An 18,633-nucleotide genomic window follows, 5' to 3' on the forward strand; every position below is an offset into this window, starting at 1 on the left:
TCCCTGCAATCCACATGTTAGAAGAAACACCATTGAAACTACAGTACAGAAAGTTACCTTGTTGTTTAGAGGAGTGGTGCTCTGATTTTTAAATCTGAAATTTACAGGTCAACCTTAAATGCAAACCTCAGAAAGCCTGTAGGCTTTTGCAACCTGCTAAGCAAACACTTTTTTATTTTCCTGCCAGGAATGGTAAGGGCAGGGATTGCAGTCATATTCCATTTTTTTTTTCTGGTTGGACGGGGCTTTGGCTCATAATCTTTAGGAAATAAGCCTCTGAAAAACAGGAATGAACTGTGTCTCACATAAGATGAGACATTTATCTCAATGCTGAAGAAAGCTCCTACAAAATGACTGCAGCCAACTAGAGACTGGTTATTAGTGTTTGCAGTGTTATATTTTATACACTTATGGTTGGTCATTAAAGGTGTACCTGTACATTTTAAGAGTAATGAAGTAATTGATCTTTTGAAGTGGAGCATCAGACTACAGTTTTTAAAAACTTAAAATTGAACAAAAAATATTGAAAATATATCAAAAGGGAGATTCTATTTACTATGAATTTGTTTAAGATTTGTTTAAAAAGGGGTTTGTATACTATATTAAAAACAACACATTTAGAAGAGAGTTTTGATGAACTGCAAGATTTTATCTCTTTATTTCTCTTATTTCCAGAAATCTTGTTAAGCACCCTCCTTATCATGTATAACTACCGTGACAAACTAACAGAAAAAATGTAGCACTTGATAGTATATTGAACTGATTAAGAGTTTCTAGCTGCCTTAGAAGTCTGGCACTATGATCTATAATATTGGTGACTAAGGCCAGTGAAGAGCTGTGTTGCATGAGGTTATGGTCACAGTTTTCTTCATTAGGTCACAGCTTTCATGCTTTGTGCCAAGTTACAGAATTTCATAGTTAAAATGCTGGTTAAAATGCATAGTTAAATGGGAATTTAGTTCAAATGCATTTTAGGAAAAGGGCTTTCAACTTTCTAGCAATGGTTAAACATTGCTATGATCATAGTCTGATTTTCCAGTGAAGGTAAGGGATTTACTAATAATTAAGGGCATAAAAGTTTAATTGTCAATTTGTAAAATAATTTAATACTTATCGGTATTAATAGGAAATGTTGCAGCCGCTGCAGAACAGCTCTTCGGACTCAGGCTTTTTTGAGCGTTTCTGGAGAGGCTGAGAAAGAGTGTGGCTACATGTTCTTATAAAAGGAAGAGAGGAAGCAGCAGGCTGAATGAAGGAGGTGACAGGGATAATGAGATAGCTGGGTGAGGGCTGTCTGGAAAATTAGGCTGAAGTCCAGCGGCAAAAACGTTGCTTGGCTAGTGGCAGTGGAAAGCTGAAAGGGAGGTGTATTGGGAAAAATGACAGCAAAGACAGCTAAAAAAGAAGGAGATCAGTGGATTGAGTCTTCGGGAGCAATTGCTAGCCAGGATGAAGCCGAGCACCTGCTGGATCAATGTTCTTAAGAGCTTAGGAAAATAAGACTTTAACTTTTGGCTAGATGTAAGATAATTTGCTTTGGTAGCTCAATGTACTGTAGGAGCACTGATCAGCAGAGAAAGCCTTTAATAATTTATCGCCAGCAGCCATATCACTCTGCAACTCACAACTGGCAACCCACTGAAGCTAAGCAGGTGAGCCTGGTCAGTACCTGGATGGGAGACCTCCTGGGAAAAACTAAAGTTGCTGCTGGAAGAGGTGTTAGTGGGGCCAGCAGGGGGCGCTCACCCTGTGGCCCATGTCGGTCCTAATGCCCCAGTATAATGACGGGGACACTATACTGTAAACAGGTGCCGACCTTTGGATGAGACATAAAACCGAGGTCCTGACTCCTGTGGTCATTAAAAATGCAAGGGCATTTCTCGAAAAGAGTAGGGGTGTAACCCCAGCGTCCTGGCCAAAACATTCCCAGTGGTCCTAACCAATCTTGGCCTCCTAATAATCCCCCTCTATGAATTGGCTTCATTATGCAGCTCTCCTCCCCACTGAGAGCTGGTGTGTGGTGAGCGTTCTGGCGCTCTATGGCTGCCGTCGCATCATCCAGGTGGATGCTGCACATTGGTGGTAACCATAACCTGTAAAGCGCTTTGAGTGGAATGTCCAGAAATGCGCTAAATAAGTGTAAGCAATTATTATTATTATAATAACCAGCCTAATGAGTTGATTGATAAATAGATTGGCTGCCTATTTGGAAGGCAGCCAGTCTAATAGAGAGGCATCCCAACCTCGTCTGCACAGGGTTGGAGAGAGGCTGAGAGCTCGTGAGAATGTTCCGGTCACCCCCGGGAATGGCAGGATGTGAGTCAGTCCCAGCCAGGGCGTAAGAGAAAGGTGTTATTAAACATGCATTATGACAAAGGAAAAGTACTGGAAGTCTTGTATTTACATGCTCTTAATTTCTGTTTTGGTTTAACGTGCCTGAAGAATATATACACCTTTTTAATTTAGGAGTAACTAGTTTATATCACAGTAGGGCCAACCCAGACAGTACGAATGATATGTGTGTCATGGACCTGTTTTCTTGCAGGAAAAACAGAATCACTACAGTGACACAGAGAACTGGTGATCTGTATGTTCTTTCTTCTTCTATCATCTTCTATCATCTTGGACTCACTAAATTTGTAAAAATTTTCTTAGCCTCTACCTTATGTTTGTGTTGTATAAAATGTAAATAAAATCAATTAAACTGTAAAAGTACCATGTGGAAAATCTTAAACATAATTCAACCTAAATAATTCTTTGGGGAAGAGCTGGTTAACTTCATACAGTTACTGTAACTGAGGCTTTTTTTATCTTATTTTGATTGGAATGCAAGGAAAAGTATTAAACATTATCATTTCAATACTGTAACAATGAACTTGTCTTGCACAGGGAACAGTAGTTCCATGCTGCTGCTACTGTATATAGGTTAAAGAGGTTAAAGTTCATTCTGGAGCTTTCCATATCTCGTGGCTACAATTTATCACAATCCTGTCAGAATACTAAGGTAAAACTGTGGCGCAGTGGTTAGCAGTGCCCTGGTTTTGATTTTTGGGGTGCTATTTACATGGACTTTGTATGTTCTCCCTGTATTCACATGGGTTTTGTCCTGGTAAGTTAATTGGCTTCTGGGAAATTTGGTCCAGGTGTGAATGTGTGTGTCTGTGGGTCTGGCATCCCATCCAGATATGCCCTTCCTTGCATACTGTTTTAGGCTCTGGCTTCCATGTGATCTGATTTGGAAGAAGCACTTATAAAATGAATGGATTAATAGCAAAATACTGTTCATAGGTTTCTAGTTTTGTCCAATCAAATTAAACAAGGAATTATTGTTTGCTCTTGAGTACCGTGTAAATGTTAACTGTATAAGGGATTTATTGTACTTGATATAATAAAATACTGTATAAAACATTTTCTTTAATCCAAATGTCTTTAATTCATAGTGTTTTAAAGAAAATACATGTGGATGGCTTTAATGTCCCTTTTTATAAGCAACAGAAACAATCTTTCCAAGCTTTCTTTATGTGCGGCATTCCTTGAGGGCTGTGGATACAGACTGTAGGTGCCATGTAATTTAAAACCACAGAAGACTTATTTTAGGACTAGACAGGGTGTGGATGAATGAATAAGCATAACTGTTTATCCTGTGACAAAATAAAATGCATTTTCTTTCTTCATAACCAAAAACCACAACTCAAGAAAAACATCTACAGGGACACCATGTTTTTAAGTGTTCCAGTTTTACATCATGCTATATAAAACTAGAACTATATCCATTTCTTTAAATGCCTAGGTAAGATCTTTCAAGGATTATATTTACTTATACCCATAAAGTATAATATGCAAGTTATAGAAGTTCTAAAATTTGGGGCAAAATGATGAAAAAATAGTAAGCGCCTTTTTTAAATGGCTTGTGATGTGTTTTTCTTGTTTAAATTTGATTTAGTGTCAAGTTTCATAACTCCCAAAACGTAAACCCAACAGACTTTTAATACTACTGTCCATACACAAAAAATGCAAAATGAGCTTCATGAGTGGTGAAAAACCCAAACAGTTGTTTGTGTTGATTATAGATTTTACCAATATGCTCTTGCACTGAATAAGTCCTCTTAGTCATCAGGTTTTACTTTTTAAACATATGTTTTCAATTTTCATAACATGAGAAAAAAATTATGCATGCACTTTTATTACAGAAAACAAAGGGCAACATCAAGTTTATTACTGCAGAAAGGTGCACACTGTGCATTTAAAATGTTGTCATGATATACAGTATATGCTTGTGTCTGTGATTGTGATTAATGTCCACAGCCACTGACCCCCACTGCGTGACCTTACTTGTCCTTGGCTGCACTTGGTTTTGTTCTATCAGATCAGGGGCTGCACTAAATTCCACTTTTATTCAAGTCTAACCTAATGAATTAACAATGACACTTGGTAAATTCAGTACATTATAATATCTGTCTGCTGCTTTAGTGCAATGAGGCAAAAAGAAGGCTTTTTCATTCTGCCATAGAATCCATTCTGTAATATAACCAGTTATCCTAAAAGCAAGGTGGTTAAAAAGATCTGTAGAGAAAAGCCTCCAGACCAGTCCTGGACACTGGATGAAGGTCTCTTGCAATTAATACAGGAGTCCGCAGCAAATATGTCCCATTGTGAAGCATCACCCATGTGTTTGAAAAAACACATTAGTCAGCAGTAGGATCATTTGAAACTCCCAACTAAAATTCCATGTGCTTGTGGGATGGATTCTGGTGTATAACCATATCCACAGACATAAAGTAAACAAGATGTTTCTATATCTCACACATGAAAAGAGTCCAGTAAAATTCAATTTTCACTTTTTTTTTAAATTCATGTGAGGTTTGCTCATACATACTGTACTGTAGTTCTTTTCCTCTTGGAGGTATGATCAGTGTTCTTGTGCTCCTTCCTGTCGGAATAAGGTTCATCTTGTTTTCACTGTTCTCTTCAGCTCCAGGAGGACAGTCATGTGGTGAAGAATGACTATCAAAAGTATTTTGCTCCATTATATGGTTCACACCTGACTGTGTTGTCTTAAGTATCCCACATTTTGGATATTTGAAGGTATTTATAAGACAAAACTACAAGACGATTGTAATGATTTTTTTAGTCAGTTCAAGTGAAATAGCCAAATGCCATTATTTAAACAAATGACTTACACAGAGCAGGAAAAGTTGACAATAGGAGAAAGTGAAGTGCTCTCTGGTGTCCAGTGGAAATATTCTCATACTCATACTCCTAAGATTAAGACAAAAGATAACACATTCAGCAAAAATTCTTCATTACTGTACAGATGTGCCACATTGAACAGTGCTGTCATAGAAAACCCTAATTTTTCCCAAGAACACTTGCAGGAGTTTTGGTTTGCCATCTCTTGGCCATCCTTGTTGTGCCTGAAAAAGAAAAAAAAACAATATATTCTTACAGAAATACTAACGGTCATGACTTTAGTAAAGCCTGATACATGAAAAATAGAAATTGTACTGAAAACCAACAGAAAAAAAAAGGAGACACCATAGTTTATACATTGTTAATTGTTCTTATGGTGCCTTTTATAACTGCCTTGCAAAAGAAACATACAACAGGACTATGTTTTGGATTAGATTCTAGTACTTCTAGGGTAGGAGAAAATTGAAATAAAAAGGCTCTGAAGTGACAAGGAAATGTGCACTCTTGTGCCTTTAATGTTCCTCTGTCGCTTCCACCTCAGTATTGCAGCAGTTGTATTATGATTTCTCAAATTTGGAAGAAAAAATAAAAGTCATGTATTGAAAAATGTCAAATTATAGCATTAGAGTAAGCCTGTGTAATGAAAGCTCTCTCATGTTCAGCACAGACAGTGGAAAGAAGGACTTTAAGCCCCACTGGAATCAATAGCTCTGGAATGTTTGTGGGGAACACGGGCTGTTATCCCAGCAAATTGATTTGACCAAGCTGGGGGGAAGATTACTTTGAAACCAAGATCACAAGTTAGTCTTGTGATCAGTACTCAGGTTCAGTAACTGAAGATAATTGGCAACTACTTAAATCAGTATTAATCTGCAGTGTACTAACGGCATGTCTACATGTTATATAGAATTGCATGTCTTTTTCATTTAAGATGAAAGGAATACATTTGAAGCTGTAGTGAACTTTACTTAGAAAAGGAAGCTAATAAGGGAGAGGTTAAATGACTTCTGTCCACAGTGAAGTCTGCAGCCCTGGTATTGGAATGAGCAGGGAGAGCAGAGGACCAGGGCTGCAGGTCTCAGTCAGTGGGATCATGGTTAAAGCCAACATTGGGGCAGGAAAACTTAATTTTGCTTCCACCTCTGTTGACCTCTGTTGTGTTTGTCATGACATTCAACACAGAGGTGCAGGTAGTCCTGCGACCTGCTCAGTTTTCTCCCATTAGGACACTATGGGTGTCCTAATGAAATTTCCCAAATAGTGTAATGTCCTGACATTGAGACATTGACATTGAGAAGGGCAACTATTTATTCTTTAATTTCCCCATGCCCCATAACGCCCCCTCCCCCCAAAAAAACAACTCTACAGACTTGTTGTCTAGTGTTAGCAGCCAGTAGAACCGAGAGATAAAGGGAAACAATGCCAAGTACCGCGAAACTGGCGAGTCCGGAGAGTGCATGTGGGCGATATGGGTGATCTCCACTAGGGGGAACTCAGACATGCTTACAAACTCAGGCACGTAATGTAGCTCCCAGCACTTGGGCAGAAGCAGAGTTCTGAGCAGGACTGCGCGGGCAGCGGGCTGAAGGTAAAGCGACTTTTCTGTTGATGTAAATGCTAGAATATCTGGTAATATTATCATGTCTGTTTATAATCAATACAAGTCGTGTAAAAACTTGATAAATTAATTCTGTACGGGAGGAGCTACATGTTAATCAAGTTAAAAAACATTGAATAATAACTTATTATTTATTGTATTTTTCAGAATTTAAATATGACTGTGCTGTCTTGTGAATCAGTGCATTAGAGCAAAAAACATTTGTTATACTGAGTTGTAGCTTCTTAATTTAGCGCGAAATAATGGAGTAGACTGCAGATTCCTACCCTCTGCCTTTGCCTCTGCCTCTGCTCGCTGCCTTTGTTCTAATAGTCAGAATTGTGTACACAGATTCTAACATTTTGACATTTTGTATTTAGTCGTCTCCTACATTACGCGATAATTTTTTTGAAGTAAAAGTGACCCATTTCCCGCTTGTAGACAAATTGAGTGTTTCCTGTCTCGCTCTCATCAGCACACCACGCTGCTCGGGACCACGTGCGCGGTGGTTATTTCTGCTGCGCTTGTGTTCAGCTGAGGCGCTCTGTATAGATGGGAGAGGAACGAACTGCTTTCCAGCATTACATTTTCTCGATCGCTTACTTTTCCCCGGATAAAAAACACAATATCCACCAAACTTGAACCCTTACAGAAGTAAGAAAACTAGCATCTGCAGGTTAAAAGCTGTTTGGACACTTACAAAGGAGTCAAAGGTTATTAAACTAGATGACGAAAAAGTATCAATATCTTGTTACTCTTTTAATAGTGACGGAACTAAACAGTTTAAAAAATGCAATTAATACTAGTGCAATTAAGCATGCGTTTAAGAGGTTGGATAAAAAGAAATGAACAATAATAAACTTTATTTCATATAGTGCTTTTAAAGGTAGCTTCACAAAGCCTTTTCCTGTAAGACAAAAAACGACGATAGGAGATAAGAGAGTGCAATAAAAAATATTAAAGTATTAGAAAAAGTAAAAGTATTTTGAGTGCAGCAGAAGATGCAAGGGGCAGACACAAACATCAATTAAGTAAAAGCCTTTCTGAGGAAGAAGGTTTGGAGTCTGTCTCCTTGGGGACAGAATTCCAGAGTTCTGGGGCGCAGCAGGAGAAGCCCCTGTCACCCATAAACTGTAGACGAGCTTGGGACAGTAGAGCAGAGTCAGATGAACAAAGGTTGCGAGGTGGGGGGTAGGATAATAGTAGCTCAGACAGGTACTGAGGTCCCAAGCCATTTAGAGCCTTATAGGTGAGCATGAGGATTTTGAAGTCAACACAAAACCTGACAGGAATAATGTGATCACTTGCACAAAACCTAGTCAGGATTCTGGCTGCCAAATTCTGGATATATTGAAGTTTACTCAGATACCTAGCGAGGCGTTGCAGTAATCAATCCTAGAGAAGACAAATAAGGAGATACACAAGATAAGGGAATCTGAGAAGCAGTACTGAGGAAAGAAAATGTGAGCAGTGACCTGGAGAGATCGCTCCATATCGCAGCATGATTCTCCCTCAATGTTTTCTGCCTCATTTGTGTCACTGTACTCAGGATACATTGGGCAGCTAGTTGTGAAGCAAAAGGAACAAGTTAAGGTTTATTCCATGCAGAAAAGAGAAGAAAGGAAACACAATGTTTTGGCTGTGGAGCCTTCTTTGGTGTGAGAAAGAGTGGAAAGTCAGCAGCTGATGTAGCATAGGAGAACAGAAGCCGGGAGTGTAGAGGAGGCGGGAGCAGGGGGAAGGCAGAGTGGGCACTCAGGTGGTTGCAAAGTCGAGAGAGGTGAAGGGAGATGTGAAGTCAAAACCTGCAAATTAATAGGATTAGAAGGAAACAAGTCTGTCGTTGAGAGAAGGGGGAAGGAGTGATCCTACTTTCAGGATAATTTTGATTTTGGATGTCTTCCTGCAATATGGTTAAAAAACCCTTCTTTGAGAACACAAACGGAGAGATCAGTGTGATCATGGCCATCAGTGGTGAAATGAGAAACTATGGTCTTGGAGAAATCTTTGATCCTCACAACCCTACCATGTTCTCTGAAGCGGTCTCCCAGTCTCTTTCCTGTGTCCCCAATGTAGATAGCTGGGCATTTTCTGCAAGAGATGCAGTAAATGAGGTTGCTGGAGGTACAAGATGTCATCTGACTGTTCCGGAATAGCCCTGAGGGGCCTTGAATGTGTGTGGTGTTAGATATATATTTACAGGTGATGCAGCGAGCTCTGTTGCAGGGGAAAGTGCCTGGTGTGGGTGATTGCTGACAACAGTCAAGGGAGCTGTGAACAAGAAGGTTACGCAGATTAGGTGGTTGACAATATGAGATGATGGGGCAGTCAGAAAAGAGGGTACCGAGGGGGAGGTCATCCTGTAAAATGGAAAGGTTATCATTAATGGTCCTGGGACTAGAAAGTGTGTTAAGGTGGTACGGAAGCATCAAAAGAATGCTATTACGAGGCCAGGAGTTCCTGATTGAGTTGATGATCTGAGGGCTGTTTTTGGCTCGGGTGATGGCCCTGTCGATAAAATGGGTGGGGTATCATCTGTTGATGAAAAAAGAGACATTTTGAGTGCTTGGTTCTGGAAATCCATGTTGTCCCTGCAAAGTCGACGGAGCTGAAGGAACTGTGAAAAAGGGAGAGAGTATTTAGTATGTTTGGGGTTAAATGAGCTGTATAGGAGATATCTGTGTGAATCTGAAGTAGAGAGTCGGATGATTAATGGATAGGTTTATGTCTAGAAATGGAAGAGTTGTGGAAGATATGTTAACTGTATATTTGAGGGATGGGTGGAAGTTGGTGAAGTGATGCAGGAAGTGCTCTAACTGGTCATTAGAGCATGTGGCAGCACCAACGCAGTCAGCGATGTTTCGCTTGTAGAGGTCAGAGAGAAAGCCAGTGTAGGAAGCGAAGAAGAATTCTTCTACCCAGACGACAAAAATATTGGCATAGCAGGGTCCCATCCTGGTGCCCATGGCAACTCTACTAACCTGCTGGTAAAAAAGGTTATTGAATGAGAAAGCATTCAGTGTGAGGACCAATTCCACAAGACGTACAAGAGTGTGGGTGGGTGGATCAAGCACTGTGCGTTTATCCAGCGTGTGCCTGAGGGCTGTAAGACCATCATTGTGGGGGATGATGGTGTATAAAGATGTGATGTCCATATTAAAAATTAACTGTGAAGCAGTTGCATTACTGACGCTTCTCCTTCAGCAAATCTGCAGAAAAGATTTGATGTCAGTGTACATTCAATTGAATAGAAAGAACATCAGCAGTATTCTTTATTTCCAGATATTACTGACACTATGTCAAATGGAAATTTCGTTCGAACTTGAGAAAATTGCCAGCAGTTTGCTTTGTCATGAGATTACAAGGTTTTTTTTTGTTAACTAGTGTACTGTGACCTGAAGGTCTGTGTTTCTTTCACTGTGCACCTTTAGATCTTTGACAGAGGTCCTGACACAATGGAATTTTGCCTTAGGATTTTTGCTTTATGGTAATATAAGTAGTATCTTCGTAAGTTTTTTTTCTTACCACTTTTACTCTCCGTGTGATCTTCATAAATTTTGAACATCATAAGGTCTGAACAAATGTGAGTCCTTTTAGTTCATTTAGCTCGTTTGGTTGCTAGTAGATTATAGATTCAAGGACCTCATCCAGAAAGGTCTTGTATCAAGTGCCACTGTAGTCTCTTGTGTTTGTCTAGAGAGACTATTCCTTTAACTTGTCTGAAAGTGATATAAGGACATAAAGGATATGAACACAAGAAGGCCGTTTGGCAACGTAGCTGTTTGCTAGTTAGAAGCTGATTGCTCGTAGTATCTCATCTAAACCTTTTTTGTAAAGAAAGCAGGGGTTTGGTTTCAACAGCTACTCCATACTCCCACAACCCCACAATCCTGTTCTTGATTTTTAATGCATTCCCCTGTAGTTTCCATTTGTCTACTAGTATGTTTCACAGTATATTCTGAAGTCCATGTTGAAGACTATTCTAGTATACAAAATCCTCACTGAGCCTCCTCACAGTCTACTGTGTCCAAGACTAAAAAGTTTTTTTCTTCAGGTTATGTAGGATATTCTGTTAAACTCTGAAATGTATCTGTTAATGCTTCTCTGGACTGAGTCCAAAACCACAACCTTGCACTTGATTTTGCCAGTGCATTGTCCAATTTTAACAACACATCCTGTGAATTAAATTGGATACTTTTAACTACATAATATTTCCTATCAGTTTGTTTGCCTTTTAAATTACTCCCCATGCTATCTAGGAGATGTAAATGTCAAAATTAGCAACTGTTTCACATGTGGTCTCTTCAAGCTCAGCATTCTCTTTGTCTGAATTTGTAGTTTGTGCTTTAGCTACCTGCAAGTAATACTCTGCACTTCCAGATCTGGTATTTTTTAAGGCTCAAAATGTATTTAAATCTTTTCAGTCATCATTTTTATAATGTGTGCTAGTCCTCCTCATTGTTTGAAAAGCCAACTAGTTTGCTAAGTATACCAGATTCTGGCTTACAGATAAAAATTAGAGCAGTGGTCCTATAACAGATGGCTGTAGTACCTCACTGATTGCATTACCCTAATCTGAGCATTCACAACTGTTCCCTTTAATGTTTTCAACCCAGTAATATTAGCCAGTAGGCACATATTTCCCTGTAGGCCTTAGGATGAATATTTGACAATTCATCCTTTATAAGGAAACTGATCAAATGCCTCCTAAAAATGTAATCTTTTCAAAAGCTATGTGTGTGTAGAGTACTGTTGGTGCTTGTTCAAAGATCGACAAGACCTACGTTTCCTAAATTCATATTGTTAATTTGCCTGGATCTTGTTTCCATATTTTTTATTCTCTTCTTAAATTCTGGTATGTCCGCAAACCTATATATACAGTAATAGACCTCATATTTATTGGTCAGTAACGGATACTAGATTCAGTTTCGTCACCCATTTTATGGAAGGGTAGGGTGCTACACGAGCAGTTCTCCAGTCCCTGGGTTCTACCCCTGCCAGGAGTAACAGTTAAAAAAGTTGCATCTGTTAATACTGTTAAACAACTTTGTCCTTATTTATTTTTTACATGTATAGGTTATATATATTCTTGTTTTTACAGGAGTTTTTTATAAGTTCCCAGAATGTATTCTGGTGTTTTCTGGCCTTTTTGGATTTGTACCACACTGTCTACAGAGTCCAAATCAGCACCTGGATTAAGCAGCTGTTTGAAATTTACAGATAGGCACACTTGCTTGTTATGACAAGTAGAAGCACAGGTAGTTGTTTATGTAATTCTTGTTTTTTTCTAACAGCAGGTATTTTATCAGATGTCACTGAACTTTTCCCCAGAGATGACAAAGTGCCTCAGCTCACTCATGTGCCCAGCATGCTTGCTGCCAGTGGTCGGTTTGAGCTGAGTGATGTTAGTTCCGAGCTATTCTTCTGTAGCCTAGGCACAGATACTACAGAAACATGTTTTGATGTATCTACTTCAGGCATGTCTGGTATGTGCTGTCTTCCCAGAGTATGGTACAGGATAAAATAGCTCATGAGTGTGATTTACTGTGGCCATTTCTTACTCAGCATGCAAAGAAACCTTATTCCTTGCTCACAGTACTGGGAAAAACTAATTGCGCAGTGTGCATAACATCCTTTCAGCAAACTTCACGAATAGCTATTCTTGGCTCCATGGATGATTGCTTCTTCATTGCAATGTGTACTGTGATAGTTTGGTAATAAAATCCCGGAAGGTCATGACTCTTGGGAAGAAGATTGAGAAAGGGGGACAGTGTGTTGCAATCACTGTGACAAAGGTGGCAGCTCAGAGCTACAAAGAACAGCACGAGTGATGCCTAGTCTGGCACAGGTTCTGATTGGTGCTCCAGGTGTATCATCTGCTTAAACACAGCTGATGGGAGTTGACCTGCAGTAAATCAGCAGAGTCTCCGTTTGGGGAGCCTGCTCTGCAGCAGAAGAGAAATGAGAAAATATCTTAGTGTTCTCTTCTGTATCTTACTGCATTTAAATGGAATTTCACTCTTTTCTTTGAATTACAGAAAATGTATTTTAAAGATACAATAATGTACCCACACTTTGGGTATCATTGTGGGGCTTCACATTTTTAAACTGTTAAATTTGCATGCAAGAGGAAGTGTCAGAAACTATTCTCTCAGAAAACATCCTAATACCATTTCTTGAAATATACTGTACTTTCACAAAACCAAGTTTTGGTTACACTACTCGACTTTGGTGATGACATTTTTATAACTTGAAATGTTAAAATATGGTGTTTTATAACTTTGTGTGATCCTACGAGTAATATCATTTCTCTTTATGAAAAGGAGGCGTATGCATGTGATTTGTGGAGAGCCATCTGGCAGTTGGCCTGCTCACTAGCAAAGACTAGTTATGACCTTTCTCGTGCCGTAACGTGTCCTGGGGATGCTTCAGTCAGCTCCAGCACAGGCCCACCTAGTATGCTCATTCACCCATGTGATTAGCAGTGCTGTTGTAATTGAGTTGTCAGTAATAAAGTTTAAGTTTATCAGATTAGCATTAATGTGCACAATTATGCCACTGTCCCCAGGCTGCAATGAGAATCTGGCACTGTCAAAGTTCAGGATACTCTACTTTAGGCCATTGAAGGATTTTACAGCGGCCCCAAGATTGAACAGTCCAGAACCTTCCTGTAGTAACTGAGGTGACTGGTTCAGGAACTGTAATGGTCTTGTAGAAGTAATTCCGTGGCTTCTAACTGCATCAGTCCCCAGTGATCACCGTGCAGAGAAAAGGTTTGAGAGCCCTTTGGGCTAATTCATACTCTAGTATATTAAAACTTAGTATAGACTTAAAACGATTCATGAAAATTAAACATACAACAGCAATAACATGTTTGGATTATTTTACAAAATTCATTTGTGAATCCTTAGATTCAGCAACTGGTGGCATGTACTTGCTCAGAAATCACTTTTTCTGTAAATGATCATGACTTTTGAGGGTTTCCCTGCTTGAACATCTTGCTTAAGATTTCCCCATAATATTTAAGTGTGGCTTATGTCTGGAATTTGACGTGGCCAGACTATGAATTTTTTCCTTCTTCATCCATTCTGTCATAGATCTGCTTGTGTGTTTAGGATCATTGTCTTGCTGCCTGACCCGCTTTTGGTTCAAATTACTCCAGAAATTGCTGATACAATACCAAATTCATGGTCCCTTCAATGGTGGGAAGCTGTCCAGGTCCTGAGGCACAAAACAGACCCAAAACTTAAATTCCCAGCAGCATACTGATGGTCTGGATGGGTTCTTCTGTTGAAAGTGTTTCTCGGAGCTGAATTTGGATGTGTTGCTTGTTTCTCACAAAAATCCATTTTATGCATCTTCTGTAAATGTGGTGGAAAGAGAAAGGTAATGCCCTAGTATGTGATTAGAACTAGCAAATGTTTAAAATTTGTTTTAGCTGTTTGAGATTTTTAAAATTTTCTGAATACTCACATCTCTGTACTGCTCCATTAGCTGCCTGCTCTAGTCTGAGACTCCCCCACACTACCTCAGACTGGAAAATATGTAATACATAGGGTCATAAAAATATAAAACTGTATGGGAGTAAAATATAGATTGGTGCAGGCTTAATGCCTTGCATTTCATGGTACAAAATTGCCTTATGTCAGAACAGTAATCTTAATACATAGTTATGTCAGGTGACAGGATCTTAACAAACTCCAGCTGTCTTGTGGAATTTAAACATTTGGGATTAGGCTGTGTGAATCCCAACTGTGCACATCACCACAATTAAGTGCTCTACCCAGGAGTTACTGGAACTTAATGAAGTTCACATGGGACATTAGAGGGCTCCAAATGTGAAAATGTAAGCTATTATATAGATTTTCCTGTGGTTTCAAATACCAGATCCTGGACCTAGAATAAACAGACTAACTGGAGTGACCATTGTAGCCTGGAGTGTCCAGTATAACATTACAAGGCTTCTTCAATGCTTTCAAACTTTATCTACTGGGGAACCAATGACTGACCAAGTCAAGCTTGAAAGAAAATAGACTGAAGTACATCTACATTAATCTATGTATAAAATCACCTTACTTTGCATTTATAATACAGTTATAAAATAGCATTAACTTCAGATTAAATGTGTATAGATCAGTAAATTCTGACTCCCACTTTCACTAGATCTGATTAGTTTGCATGTTGGCATTTATTATTCTAATTTTTTTGCATAGTGCTTGTTTCTCTGGATTGTGAAGGAAGTTTTTTTTCTAGTTTAATCCAACACATAATTATACACAGGCATATTCCTGCATTCTGACATAATCACACCATACCAGGTGTCTGAACATATTTTTCTTACTTCTGGATCACTCGTGTTTTTTCTTGCAGGTGAAATACAGGTAGATGCAGCCATTACAGTAGATCTGTATTAATTTGTTCCCTTGGTCAGTTTATTCAAACATTTGCTCAGACACAGAAGACTGCTATCTGCCTCGCATTGCATCCATTAACCACCCAGCACTACTACCAGTCATGTGCTTTTTATCTGTAACACAGCATCTTTCAAAACGGTATTAACAAGAACCCTCCAGTGAAAGGTGAAGGATTAGATAACCGAGTTTTCCATTTCAGCAGCTGACATCAGGATTTAGGAGGAATCCTACATTGCATGTTTTTTTCTGAGAAAAGCACAGTGTTGTGTAATAAAACTGAAAACAGATGTCTGGACTCTGTTAGTGTACGTGTGGACCTAAAGGAGTACAAGTCAAGGGTTTGTTTACAAAATGAGACAACTGCACACTTAAAGCCCCTGGCTATTGAACATTCTGGACACGGTTGATCCTTGAAAGGAATGAAAGCCCCTTTGAAAGTACATTTATTAACTTGGTTCATCACACCATTCTGGACATAGCGTATAACAGTTGAAACCTGGAACACATTTTTCACGTAACAGCCAGGACCTTAAAATCTGAACTATGTTGACTTAACTTTTTAAATACTCATGATAACTGCCTAATCTGTATACTGTATTGTTTTTAGAGATAATGATAATGCAGCAGCTTTTGGTCTTCTTGCATATTGACATCAATGTTGGTCTGAAGGACTAACAAGATTTACAGTATGGCAGCTCTTTGGTGCTTCAGGAACACCTTGAAATAAGGATCCCTGGGAATTATTCTCCCAAAGCCAAGAATTTAGTGCATCTCCACTTCATATCAAGCCTACCAGTGGAAGATTTTCAGCCGCTGTAATTACATGTGTTTCTCCAGTACCTGGTTATGAATGGATTATCTAGACATAGTGGCCAGTGTGTTCTTTTGTACACATTAACACCTGGATAGTAGGGCCAAGTTGTTTACCTTTGTGGTGGGTGTTGCCTGCATTGATTGATAAAACCCACCGAGTGAGAGAGCAGATTGGCCATGATACTGAAAGTGGTAGAATAAGCAAACCTTTACAGGATGTCCATCAAACCTGTTTGTTGGGACACTGTCCTGGGCATTGGCACACATGATTGGGTGTAGTAAGTAGAATTGCTTGTTTTGGAGAAGTATAAGTCTGCATGTTTTTTTCTCTTGACTGTGGATAATAATAATAATAATTGCTTACACTTATATAGCGCTTTTCTGGACACTCCACTCAAAGCACTTTACAGGTAATGGGGACTCCTCTCCACAATGTGCAGCATCCACCTGGATGATGCGACGGCAGCCATAGTGCGCCAGAACGCTCACCACACATCAGCTAGAGCAGAGTAATGTAGCCAATTCATAGAGGGGGATTATTAGGAGTCCATGATTGGTAAGGTCCAATGAGAAATTTGGCCAGGATGGCAGGGTTACACCCCTACTCTTTTCAAGAAACACCCTGGGATTTTTAATGACCACAGAGAGTCAGGACCTCAGTTTTACGTCTCATCCAAATGACGGCTTCTGTTTTACAGTATAGTGTCCCCGTCACTATACTGGGGTATTAGGACCCACACAGACCGCAGGGTGAGCGCCCCCTACTGGCCCCACTAACACCTCTTCCAGCAGCAACCTTAGTTTTTCCCAGGAGGTCTCCCATCCAGGTACTGACCAGGCTCACACCTGCTTAGCTTCAGTGGGTTGCCAGTTGTGAGTTGTAGGGTGATATGGCTGCTGGATGTAGCCTTCTGGGTGGCTTTGCCAGATAAAGTGCGAGTCCCAGTACAGTAACCACTCCCAGCAGCTCCTCGTCCCCAGTGGTGGCAATGTATCCTCCTGTTCAGAAGCAGCCCCTGCTCTGTGCCTGTGAGCCTGCAGTGGGGTCAGTGTGGTCAGTGCAAGGCTACGTGTCACCAGCACAATGGTGACGGACAGCTTTCCAAAGGGTACTTTCAGACTCAGGGGTTAAAGAAGAAAACTAATTGACTCCAAACCTTAAAGACTAGAAATTAATACTGTTGGAATGGCTTGTTCTTGAATTTATAGAAATCAATTTATTGGAATTAATTTAATCTTTGAGATAAGCGTTTCAATGAGATTCATAAACTTAAGTTTGAGAATTTTGTTTACTTTAAGTAAGTTTGTTTAACATTAGAAGAACACAAAGACATTAGAAGAAATAAATGTAAATGTCTTTAAATCAAGTCAGATTGTTTTTGTTTTGGTTTTAAAATCTCGTGTGAAGTCTTCATATAGCATAGTCACCCATGCTATAATGTTTGCCATTTCAGAAGGTACAAGTCCATAGTGTGTGGCTGCTTGTTGCCTCCTTCATGACACCCTGTATCTAGTGGACTGAAGCTGAGTTATCAGGAACAGAAATGTGCTCAGTGTTTCTGCTGTGTAAGAGGCTGTTTTTTCTTGGAAAGGGGCCCAAGGAGAGGTGTCATCAGAAGTATGTACTGTATAAAAGGGGCTGATTCTTCTCATTTCTTAAGTTATGAAGGGCTTCAGTAAGGTAGAACCTCTGCAGTAAGTAAGTGTTATTAAGCTTCTGTTCTCCTTTTTGCATTGTTGGCATTTGAAATTGTACTACAAACAGTTCCTGTTTTGCATATGAGTTGTGCGTTTTAGCTATACTGTAAAAAATGTAGAAAAGGCATTTGAATCTTCAAATACCAGTAATCTTTTTGATTGTCTTAAAAAAATAACTTTTTCGGGATTGAAGGAATGCAGTCCGTCTGATTAAAATGTGAAACCATTAGAATAGTAGAAATTGTGTGGTCTAGAATAGATTTGAACATTCATGTTTTCAAAAGAATTTGCTGTTCAGATACTTTGATCAATAGTAATTACTCATTAATTTCTAAACAAACAGACTGTTAGAGTGAAGTGGAGAGAGTTGTTCTGATCCTCTCCGGTTCCCTTCTCTTTTTATGCTGACAGGGAGGCAGGTGTTCAGCAGCCAGCTGTGCGCTTAGTTAGGAGGCTTACAACGGAAAGGCACTGAGCCAGCTAAACTGGAATTGTCTGATTTAATTAACGAGACAACGGTTTGAATTTACATCCATGCTGGTTTCTGCTGTGTGGAATTTCCTAAGCTGTTCATTAAATATTTGAAGTAGTATGTTATGTATTATTGTCATAATATGTTATGACAAGTTACACAGCATGCAAGTCATGCATTGATAACTTTATTCCCAGATTTTTAGACTAAGTACATTCATTCTGGAAATTAATTTAAAAATATTTGTAAGCATACATGATGTCTGCAGTTCTCTCTTCCATGACACCAGGTGCAGCTCACAATCAAAGACCTTGTCCTGAGCTTAATCTACTATGTAGATACAGCATTGAATATGTATTATATGCAGTAAATCCTTTTTTGTTATAGTTCTAAATGTAAATTAATAATTCCAGTAGTACTATCATTAAGGTGGCTATATGAAGACTCGT

At 39.3% G+C, this 18,633-nt stretch overlaps 1 protein-coding gene across 5 annotated transcripts in view; it reads left to right on the forward strand.

Annotated features, from left to right (window-relative positions):
• Window positions 1-18,633, forward strand: part of LOC148645915 (equilibrative nucleoside transporter 1-like) — a 48,167-nt gene that overhangs the window by 8,127 nt on the left and 21,407 nt on the right. Inside the window, exon 1 of one of the 5 annotated variants that reach the window (XM_088609587.1) lies at window positions 6,633-6,778. The exons of 1 other annotated variant lie outside the window; for it this stretch is intronic. The gene's annotated coding sequence lies outside the window, so the exon portion shown is untranslated. Of the gene's footprint in view, window positions 1-6,632; window positions 6,779-17,622; window positions 17,714-18,633 lie in introns of those variants that run through there. 3 more of the 5 variants (XM_088609591.1, XM_088609588.1, XM_088609590.1) reach the window with 3 other exon arrangements.

Source organism: Lepisosteus platostomus, chromosome 17 (assembly GCF_059453375.1).
Source record: "Lepisosteus platostomus isolate fLepPlt1 chromosome 17, fLepPlt1.hap1, whole genome shotgun sequence".
Classification (NCBI taxonomy): domain Eukaryota; kingdom Metazoa; phylum Chordata; class Actinopteri; order Semionotiformes; family Lepisosteidae; genus Lepisosteus; species Lepisosteus platostomus.